Raw genomic sequence first — 10,125 nt, 5'->3', positions numbered from 1 at the left:
TATATCTTTACCACCCAGATCAAGACATAAAGTAAGTGATCTCCCCAGAAGGGTCTTTTGGGCCCTTCCCCAGTCAGTCAGCCACATCCCTGGAGGCAGCCAGGATCATAACTTCTGTCACTGTAGATGTGTTTGTCCTGTCCATGGACAGGGAAGCACAGGATGCCCTCTGGTGTCTTTTTTTCACTTAATGTAGTGTTCATGAAATTTCTCTTTGTTGCATTATCCGTAGTTTATTCTTTTTAAAGATTGCTGTGTAATCCTCCGTCGTCTGCATACACCGCAGTTAAAGAATTCCGTCCTGTTGGTGGACACTTGGGTTCTTTCCAGGTTTTGCTGTTATGAGCAAAGCTGCTGTGCATGTTCTTGTGCAGGTCCGACTGTGGACATGTGTTCTCGTTTCTCCTGGAGTGGAGCTGCTGGGTCGCGGGCAGGCATGTCTGTAGCTTCAGGAGATATTGGCAAACACTTCCAGAGTGGTTGAAACAATTTGTGTTACCCTCATCAAGGAACGCAAGTTTCATTGGCTTCACATCCTCAACCATACATGCTTCTGTCCGTCAGTTTCATTTTCGCTATGTTAGTGGTGAGTGAGGGGTTTCTTGGGTTTGTGTGCGTGTCTTGGTGAGTAATGGCATGGTAGATGGTTGCCACAGTGACTTCTGCCAGCCCTCCATGTACATCTCTTTTCCATGTGCCTTTGCTGCTCCTCCTATCAAGAGGTGGAGCTTATTTCTCTACACCTTGAAGATGAGCTTGACCAGGGGACTTGCTCTGGCTGGTGGAACGTTGTCAAACATGATGGAAACAGAGGCTTGAAAAACCTCCTTGGGCACCGGCGTTGGCCCTCTTGTAGCTGTGGTTAGATTCCTGAGAGCCGAGCCTGGAGAAGCCCGGGTGAGCCTCCTCCAGGACGCCAGACCTCGCTACCCACGCCAGACTGGGGGTGAGGCGGCCATAGGCCATCTGCCCCAGGCTAGCCACCAGGTGGCTGGACCACGTGAGCGGCCCCAGGTGAGACCACCGGCAGAACCGCGCGGCTGGGAGCGGCTCAGATCCCGGCTCAGCATCATGAGGTGGTCACGCCAGCAGTGGGTAACTGACAGGTCAGGGTCGGAGACAGGATGCTGCTGGGACAAGAACCCGAAATGTGGCCTTGATGTTGGAACTCGGCGGCAAGACAGCGGCTGAAAGGGGTGAGGAGACCTCAAGGTGGGAGGAGGTGCTACCGCAGGTTGGAGACAGGCTGTGTGGTCATGTGGTCGGGGCGCCATGGGCACAAGTGTCTGCGGCGACTCGGAGCATGGAACGTGTCCTCTGTGCTCACTCATCTGGAGGAGGGGGCTCCCTTCGCCGCCTCTGCCCCCGCCTTCCCCATGGGCGCCTCTGGTGGTCCGTGAAGAGTCCTCTGCCGCGGCTCCCGGGTCGCCTCCCCTCCACCAGCCCAACGCGGCCTTCGGCACCCGGGTGAGCATTTCAGCAGAAACCTCGCGCCCCGCAGGGCAGCCTGTGCTCCTGTGCGTCTCTTCCCAGGTTTCAGGCTCTCGGGTGCCTGTGACCTCGGCTTTCTGATGGCTTCAAGAAAATGACGTTTTTGTCAGTTATTCAGCCTTTCCTGGATGTGAGCCCTACCAGGTCTCTACGTCCAAGGCAGAAGCCAGAGACGGGGTTCTTTACTCCCTAAATCACACTGCTTTTGGGAATCGCTTATTGGGTTTTATCTTCTCTTTTCTGTAAGCTCCTGAGATGAGAGACCACGCAGAGCCCCTTCCTTTAAGCCTAACTTAGAGCTGGGCAGAAAATACGCTTTCAGCGCGCGTGTCCAGTTTAGACGCCTTCCTATGGAGCAAGTGTCTCCGGGAGGAGGGCGCGGCCCCGCCTTCCTGCCTGGCACATGCCCCAGGAGGAGCGCGCGGCCCCGCATTCCTACCGGGCACGTGTCCCCAGGAGGAGCGTGCGGCCTCTGAGCCGCGAGGCTGCAGGTCCTGCGGGCGGGCCCTCCCAGCACGAGTCGAAGCCACGGCCTTGAAATGCGTGCCGCCTTGCGGTCCACAGAGGGAGGAGCGCGCAGTGCGTGGCCCTCACGGGAACGTCGTCAGGGGCGGTTCCTGGGCGTCCACATGCGTCTGAGGCTGTGCTCAGACTCGACAGGACAGAAGGAGTGTGTGAGGATCAACGATTCCCGGAGAGGGCTGACCCACCCGCCACACCTTCACAGGACACCCTTCCCGAGAAGGGGGATTCTGGAACCTGGGCTGGAGACGGTGGGCACTCTGGAGGGGCAGGCGAGGGGAGCAGGGCTTCAGGGAACGCTGGAGGCCCCCTTTGCTCTATTGTGTGGATTCCTTTTTCTTTTTGCAGTGACTCTTCTGTCAGAAAAAGCCGCTGGTGGGCCACGTTGTTAGATGAGATGTTGCCGGCTGAGAGCATCTTCCTTTGGTGAAGCGCCGGGCCCTGGCGCGGATCCCCTGAAGCGGGCGGCAGAGGGCGGTGGAGGCAGGACTGCAGGCGGCAGACGTGCTCCTCATGGACTTTCATGCTCCGATTGGGAGTCCTGCGTTTCCCACAAGGGAGGCCTGAGGAAGACCATGCCCTTCCCTGGAAGAACGTGGGTTGCAGGCTCAGTCTGCTCCAGGCTTTGCTTCCTGCTCTCTCAGTGTCCTTTGGTCACATGACCACTTCACATTTATATTTTTTCCTCTCCACCTTTTGACTCCTCTTGTCCCGATTTCCCAAACACCAGATCCTGGATGACCATCTTCTCTGCCCAGCAACACTGGGCACCCAGCTAGGCTCTCTACCCAAGTTGTTTTGTGTTTCATTTTCTGCTTTTCTTTGCATCTGCTCTGGTTATACTAATTAAACAAGAGAGTGATTTAGTAGAAGGAGCACAGGCTTTTCCAGTAGAGAGCCCAGAAGCTAATTCTTGGCCCTGTCAGTTAATAGTTTTGTGATAGGAGACAAGTTTCTTCATTGATGTTCAATTTAGAGAGTTGTAGGAACCCTTTGGTGAGCTAGTCATGAAGCTTCCTTTCGGGGGCACAGTCCCATCCCATGCTTCCTTGTCAATAGGAAGCCTGAGCCACCACCCAGTAGGCTGGCTGTACGTCCCCGGTGAGGCCAAGAGTGAAAGCAGAACTGGGGGTGTGTTAATCACAGGAGAGGGAGAAAGCATCTGTGCTGGCTGTTTCCTGTGTCAGTTACCGAGGGAGCCCGCACGTGAGAATTCTCATGTGCTTTGTTTGAACAGGAAATATTTTTTACTTAACATCAAAGACAGAAATTCTCCACAGCTGAGCTTGATCGCCTCTGCACTGTGAGAAGTTATTGACCATTTCTCCCAGGTAGGTGGAATCATAACTTTGTGTATGGCCCATTTCAAGACATTTGGGAATGTTGAAGAACAGGAAAAACTAACCGATGGTGGGAGAAGTCGGGGTAGTGGCCACCGTGGGGGGTTGTCGACTAGGTAGATGGAGGGGACTTTCTGAGGGCCTGGAAGTGTTTTATGTCTTGATTTCTTGGTTATGTGGGTTTACACACGTGAAAAGACTTCACTGGGCTGGGAATTCATGATCTGTGCGCGTCACACGCCTCACTGAAGGTGGTGACCCCCCGCCCCCCGACGGTGTGGGAAGTATTTATCCAGTTTGAGAATCTTTTCTATTATTTTTGCTTTTTTCCTGACTTGTTTTTGCATTATCTTAAAATAAAGGGGAAAATAAAGACGACTTTATTTTTATCAGCATCTCAGAGAGAAGAGGCTGCTGCTTGGGTCCAGGGAAAGACTTGGAACTTATATGGAAATTTTTCATTTTTTCACCCATGTAATTGTTGCTCATAGGATCAAACCCCATAAATCTATGGCCTCTCCCTTCCCAAATGTGTTAAGAAAGGTCTGATGGGGTGAGTCTGTCAGCTCTTTGTGGGCTGTGGGTAATTCGACAGACAATAGTGTAAAATTGAGGAGCTCTTCCTTGAGATGTCAACCTGGGTTTCTATATTCTTCCTTTTCCGCTGGTGCCTGGCGGAGTAGCTAGCACACAGCTGGTGTTCAATTAATGCTTTCTAATTTGTTTCCTGATTGTGAGGAAACATTTGTCCCTTAGGTGGCCTCAGTTATTATTGGCCTGCTATGGGGAAGGCAGTCTGAGTAGTGGCCATGTTTGCTGTGCAGCTGCTGTGTGTGAAGCATTGACCCGTACACTGTGGAGATGGGAACAGGATGGAGGCAAATCGAGTGCCTTTGCAGAACTAAAAAGTGAGATGTTTACAGAGGGTACACTCAGGAGTCCATGATGCAAGCAATACGTAAAATCACATAGCATATATTATGCCAGAACTCATTTATTTCCTATGCTCGGGGTCACATTTTAGGAAAGAGCTTAATGAGAAAAGGGAAATGAAATTGCTTGAGGAGTTTAGAATTTCAGTCTCAAAAGAAAATTTGGAATAGATCATTGGAAACACATTCAGTCATAACAGATTTCATTCATAGTTGAAAAGAAGCGGATTTCAAACCATAATACTAATCTTAGCGTGTGAATACTCCTCCTAAGAGTCGTTAACACTTACTGAGATAGACCACACGAGAGTCACTCAATGGAGCAGATTAAGACCGTGCCCCACTCAGCACACGATGGCCCTGCTGTATGAGCGTGCCCCCCTCAGCCCACACGATGGCCTCGCTGTGTGAGCGTGCCCCCCTCGGCCCACATGACGGCCCCCCTGTGTGAGCGTGCCCCCCTCGGCCCTCACGACGGCCCTGCTGTATGAGCGTGCACCCCTTGGCCCACACGACAGCCCTGGTGTATGAGCGGCCCCCCTCGGCCCACATGAGGGTTCTGCTGTATGAGCGTGCCCCCCCCAGCCCACCCAACGGCCCAGGTGGGAGCTGCTGTTATTGTCCTAATTTTATGGATGAGGAAGCTGAGGCACAGAAAGGCTCAGGAAGTTTCTAAAGACACACATATAGTAAGTGATGGAACAGGATTCCCAACCAGGGAGCCTGGCTCCAGAGCCTGTGTCCTGGATTCCAATCCAAGTTACAGGTTGGATATGTTTCCTGTTGCTGATGTAGCAAATCGTGGCGAACTTGGCGGCTTAGAACAGCAGAAGCGATGGGGGCATCTTCTCTCGCAGCTCTGGAGGCCAGAGTGCAAAGGCTCCGAGAGCTCTGGGGGAGAATCCCTCATCGCCGCTCCCACCCTTAGTGGCCCCAGATGTCCCTTGGCCTGTGGCCGCATCACCCCAGGTTCTGCCTCTCTCTTCCCTTGGCCATCTTCCCCTCCATGAGTCTCACGCTGTCCTCTCCTCTCATAGGGACGGCAGTCCCTGGATTAGGGCCGCCTGCTCAACCTGGGCTGGCCTCATCCTGAGATCCTTAACTAATTACACTTGCAAAGACACGTTTTCAAATAAGGTCACATTCTGAGGCTCTTGGCAGACATGAATTTTTTGAGGATCCTATTTTTTTATGCTTCTCCTGCAAGCCAAGGAGAAGCTCTCGCCAGAAACCAGCCCTGCCAGCACGTTGATCTTGGACTTCCACGCTCCAGAACTGTGAGAAAAGAGATTCCTGTTGTTAAAGCCACACAGTCTGTGGTGTTTTGTTATGGCCGCCCCAGCAGATTCGTACACTGCTCAACCCACTACACAGGTGATCTGCAGTCGGGGCAAGCACAGACTGAGTTAGCCATACTGTCGCTCTTCACTCATCTTTTCTTTTCTCTCTATCCCACAGGGAACCCACCCCAACTGGGTGACCTTAGGGCCCTTGCACAGGCGGCTCCAGCACCACCTGCTGGCTGGGACTGGGGAGGGCTGAGAAGAGTGGGCTTTCAGATCTGTCAAAGAGTTTTCTTTGTGGAAGAGCTGACATTTAGGCCTGGCTTAGAAAGGATGGTTTCTTAGCTGGGGTTGGGGCCTCCTGGAGGCAGGAACAGTGTGAAATAAGTCCTGGCCTTCCCACACTCAGGTGTGAGTGGAGCACAGTCTGGTAGGGAGGGGAAGATGAGGCTGAGGGGGTAATTTAGAGCCTCACCAAGGAGAATTCTGGTACGGGGTGTACTGGTTATTAATGGCTGCCTTACCAATTTCCCCCAAACTCAGCAGCTTAAAACGGCACTTATTTATCATATGGCTTTCTCTGTGCCACGAGTGTGGGAGTGGCTTAGCTGTGTCCCCTGCTCTGAGTCCCTCACCAGGCTTCAGTCAAGCCACCTGCCGGGGCTGCCGTCTCATCTAAAGGCTTGACTGGCGAGGATCCACTTCCAGGCCCGCCCTCGTGATCGCTGGCAGGCGTTGTCTCGGTCCAGCCTGTTGACAGCAAGTGACTCTGTTGTCTGGGAAGCCCTGAGGCCCTCACCTGGGCCACACTGCTTGTGGCAGCCCCACACTCTCCCTGGATGGTGCCAGTGTTGTGACTGGTTCACCCCTCGCGTCTCTTATTGTGACTGCAGGACACACTTCAGCAGGAAACCCTCAGGGAACTTTGAGGAACAAGATTCATTACTCACAGGTCCTGGAGGATGCACGGCACGCCCGAGGCTGCCCGGTGAGTTCTGGGGTAGACGGAGAGTGCACACGGAACTGGGGCGCTGCCTTGATTAGGGCCCAGGACCGGGGTGTCTGGGGTTTTCAGGGTTCACTCTTTTTTGGCTAATTTAAAGCATAAGAGTGGGAATTAGAGTGTGGGAAGGGAGAAGTGGGGTCCCTCAAATGGTCAGTTATCTGGGTCACCCAGGGCTTTCTGAAAGAGGGGCCTTCATGGGTGGGGGCAGCCTAATTCCTCGTCTGGTGGTTTGGCTGGCGGCTGTGCCACACGGCTGCCAATATGCTTATTCAAGATGCATGTCTTTTAAAATGGATACCTTGGGTCAAAAGCTTAATGTCAGGCTCTTACACCAGCGTGGACTTCAGTTCCCTGCTGGCTGTTGGCTGGAGGTGTCTGTCAGTTCTTTTTTTAAAATTTTTTGGAATAGCTTGAAAAGGATAGGTGTTAAATCCTCTCTGAAAGTTTGGTAGAATTTCCCAGGAAAGCCATCTGGTCCTGGGGTTTTATTCTTTGGGATGCTTTTGGTTGCTGTTTCAATCTCTTTCCTTGTGATTGGTCTGTTCAGATTGCCTGGTTCTTCTTGACTAAGCTTTGGGAGGGAGGTTGTAAGAGTATAAGAATTTATCCATTTCCTCTAGGTTATCCATTTTGTCAGCATATAGTTTTTCATAGTATTCTCTTATAATCTGTTGTATTTCTGTAGTGTCTGTTGTTATTTCTCCTCTTTCATTTCTGATTTTGTTTATTTGAGCTTTCTCCCTTTTTTTCTTTGTAAGTCTGGCTAGGGGTTTGTCAATTCTATTTATCTTCTCAAAGAACCAGCTCTTTGTTTCATTGATCCTTTCTACTGCCTTTTTTGTTTCAATAGCATTTATTTCTGCTCTGATTTTTATTATTTGTCTCCTTTTGCTGACTTTGGGCTTTGTTTATTCTTCTTTCTCTAATTCAGTTAGGTGTAGTTTAAGATTGCTGATTTGGGATTTTTCTTGTTTGTTAAGATGTGCTTGTATTGTGATGAATTTCCCTCTTAATACAGCTTTTGCTGTATCCCTCATAAGTTGGTATGGCATGTTATCATTTTCATTTGTCTCCAGATATATTTTGATTTCTTCTTTAATTTCTTCACTGATCCATTGCTTGTTCAATAGCGTATTGTTTAGTCTCCACATCTTTGTCCCTTTCCCAGCTTTTTTCTTGTAATTAATTTCTAGCTTTATAGCATTATGATCAGAGAAGATGCTTGTTGTTATTTCAATTTTTTAAAATTTATAGAGGCTTGCCTTGTTTCCCAACATATGGTCTATCTTTGAGAATGTTCCATGCACATTTGAGAAGAACATGTATTCTGATGTTTTTGGATGGAGTGTTCCATATGTGGCTATTAAGTCCAACTGGTTTAGCTTTTTGTTAATTCCACTGTTTCCTTGTTGATTTTCTGTCTGGATGATCTATCCAATGATGTGAGTGGGGTGTTGAGGTCCCCTACTATTATTGTGTCATTTTTGATATCTTCTTTTAGGTTTGTTAATACTTGCTTTATGAACTTTGGTGCTCCTGTGTTGGATCCATAGATGTTTATAAGCGTTATTTCTTCTTGATGGAGTGTCCCTTTGATCATTATGTACTGCCCCTCTTTGTCTCTCTTTACCTGCCTTACCTTGAAGTCTACTTTGTCTGATATGAGTATTGTGACACCTGCTTTCTTTTGTTTGCCATTAGCTTGGAGTATCGTCTTCCACCCCTCACAGGCTCATGCCTGTATTTGTCATTGGAGCTGAGATGTGTTTCCTGGAAGCAAAAATTGTTGCATCTTGTTCTTTAATCCATCTTGCCACTCTGTGTCTTTTTATTGGAGAGTTCAATCCGTTTACATTGAGGGTGATTATTGATGTATGAGAGTTTAATGCTGTCATTCTGTCGCTCGTTTTCTGGTTTTCCTGCATTTCCTTTGTTTCTCATCCTATGTGTTTTGGTCTACCCATTGATTTCTGAAGTTCCTTATGCTGGGTTTCTTAGATTTTTCCTTATTTATTTTTTGTGTCTCTGTTCTGCTTTTTTGTTTAGTGGCTACCCTGAAGTTTGTATTCAGAATCTTGTGCATAACATTGTCCATTTTCTGATGGCCTCTTATTTCCTTAGTCTAAACTGATTCTGTCCCTTTCCTCCTCCCCTCCTAAGTTATTATTCTCATATCTCATTCCAACTTGTGTAGTGAGTTTGTGGTTAAAGTGACAAGATCATCTTTGTTTTTGTTGTTTTCCTTCCCTTTATCCTAATGCTATAGTTGAATATTTGCTATCCTATTCTGATTCTATCTATGTGTCTCTTTACTCTGTGTTTTGTGACCCGTTTCTCCCTTTTTTCAGGTATGAGGGCCTTCTTGAGGATTTCTTGTAGAGGGGGGTCTCATGGCTATGAAGTCCCTTAGCTTTTGTTTGTCTGGGGAAGATTAATTTCTCCCTCATATCTGAAGGCTATTTTTGCTGGATAGAGTATTCTTGGCTGGAGATTTTTATCTTTTAAAGATTTGAATATGTCATTCGATTCTCTCCTAGCTTCTAAGGTTTCTGCAGAGAAATCTGCTGGAAGTCTGATAGGGGGTTCCTTTCTAGGTTATTTTCTTCTGCCTTGCTGCCCTGAGTATTCTTTCTTTGCCATTCATTTTTGCCAGTTTTACTACTATATGCCTTGCAGTAGGTCTTTTTACATTGACAAATCTAGGAGATCTGGAAGCTTCCTTCACACACATTTCCCTCTCATTCCCTAGATTTGGGAAGTTCTCTGCTATTATTTCTTTGAGCATGTTTTCTGCTCCATTCTCCTTCTTGGATACCTATATTCTTATGCTGCATTTCCTGACTGAGTCGGATATTTCTCCAAAGCTTTCTTCACTTATTTTTAGTCTTAGTTCTCTCTCCTCCTCTGTCTGGAGCAATTCAACATGTCTATCTTCGATTATGCTGATTTGCTCCTCTATGGGGTCCACACGAGTATTCATGGAATCTGTATTTTGTTTTATCTCTTTCATCTCTAGTATTTTGATTGATTCTTCTTTATAGTTTCAATCTCTTTTGTGAAGTAGCTCCTGAACTGGTTGAATTGTTTCTCTATATTCTCTGTTACCTCATTGAGTTTTTTGATGATAGCTATTCTGAATTCATTGCCATTTAGTTTACTTATTTCTGAGTCCTCAGGACAGAATTCTGGGTATTTATTGTTTTCCCTCCGGTCTGGAGATTTGATGAACTTCTTGATGCTGAAACTACGTGTTTTCCCCATTGTGATGTTATTCAGTTGCAGTTACAGCCTATCGCCACTGGATGGGGGTCAGGAGCCACATAACTGAGCCCTCCGCCTTCAGCAGAGATGGGCCAGTGGGTTCGGGTCAGGGGAAGGGCGCTTTCTCCTGCATGCAGACCCAGTTTCCCAATCAGCTCTCACTATCTGGTCTCCTGGGATCTTGGCTTGGTGAGGTCACCCCATGTGAAAGCTTTCACCCCATTAGAGGGCTTCCCTCTAGGCTTCAAGGCCACAAGGGAGTCCTGGGTGATCCCAGGATGCGAGGCCCC

This window comes from Equus caballus, chromosome 7, assembly GCF_041296265.1.
Source record: "Equus caballus isolate H_3958 breed thoroughbred chromosome 7, TB-T2T, whole genome shotgun sequence".
In the NCBI taxonomy this organism is placed as follows: Eukaryota; Metazoa; Chordata; class Mammalia; order Perissodactyla; family Equidae; genus Equus; species Equus caballus.
Note: the sequence above shows the minus strand (reverse complement) of the source record.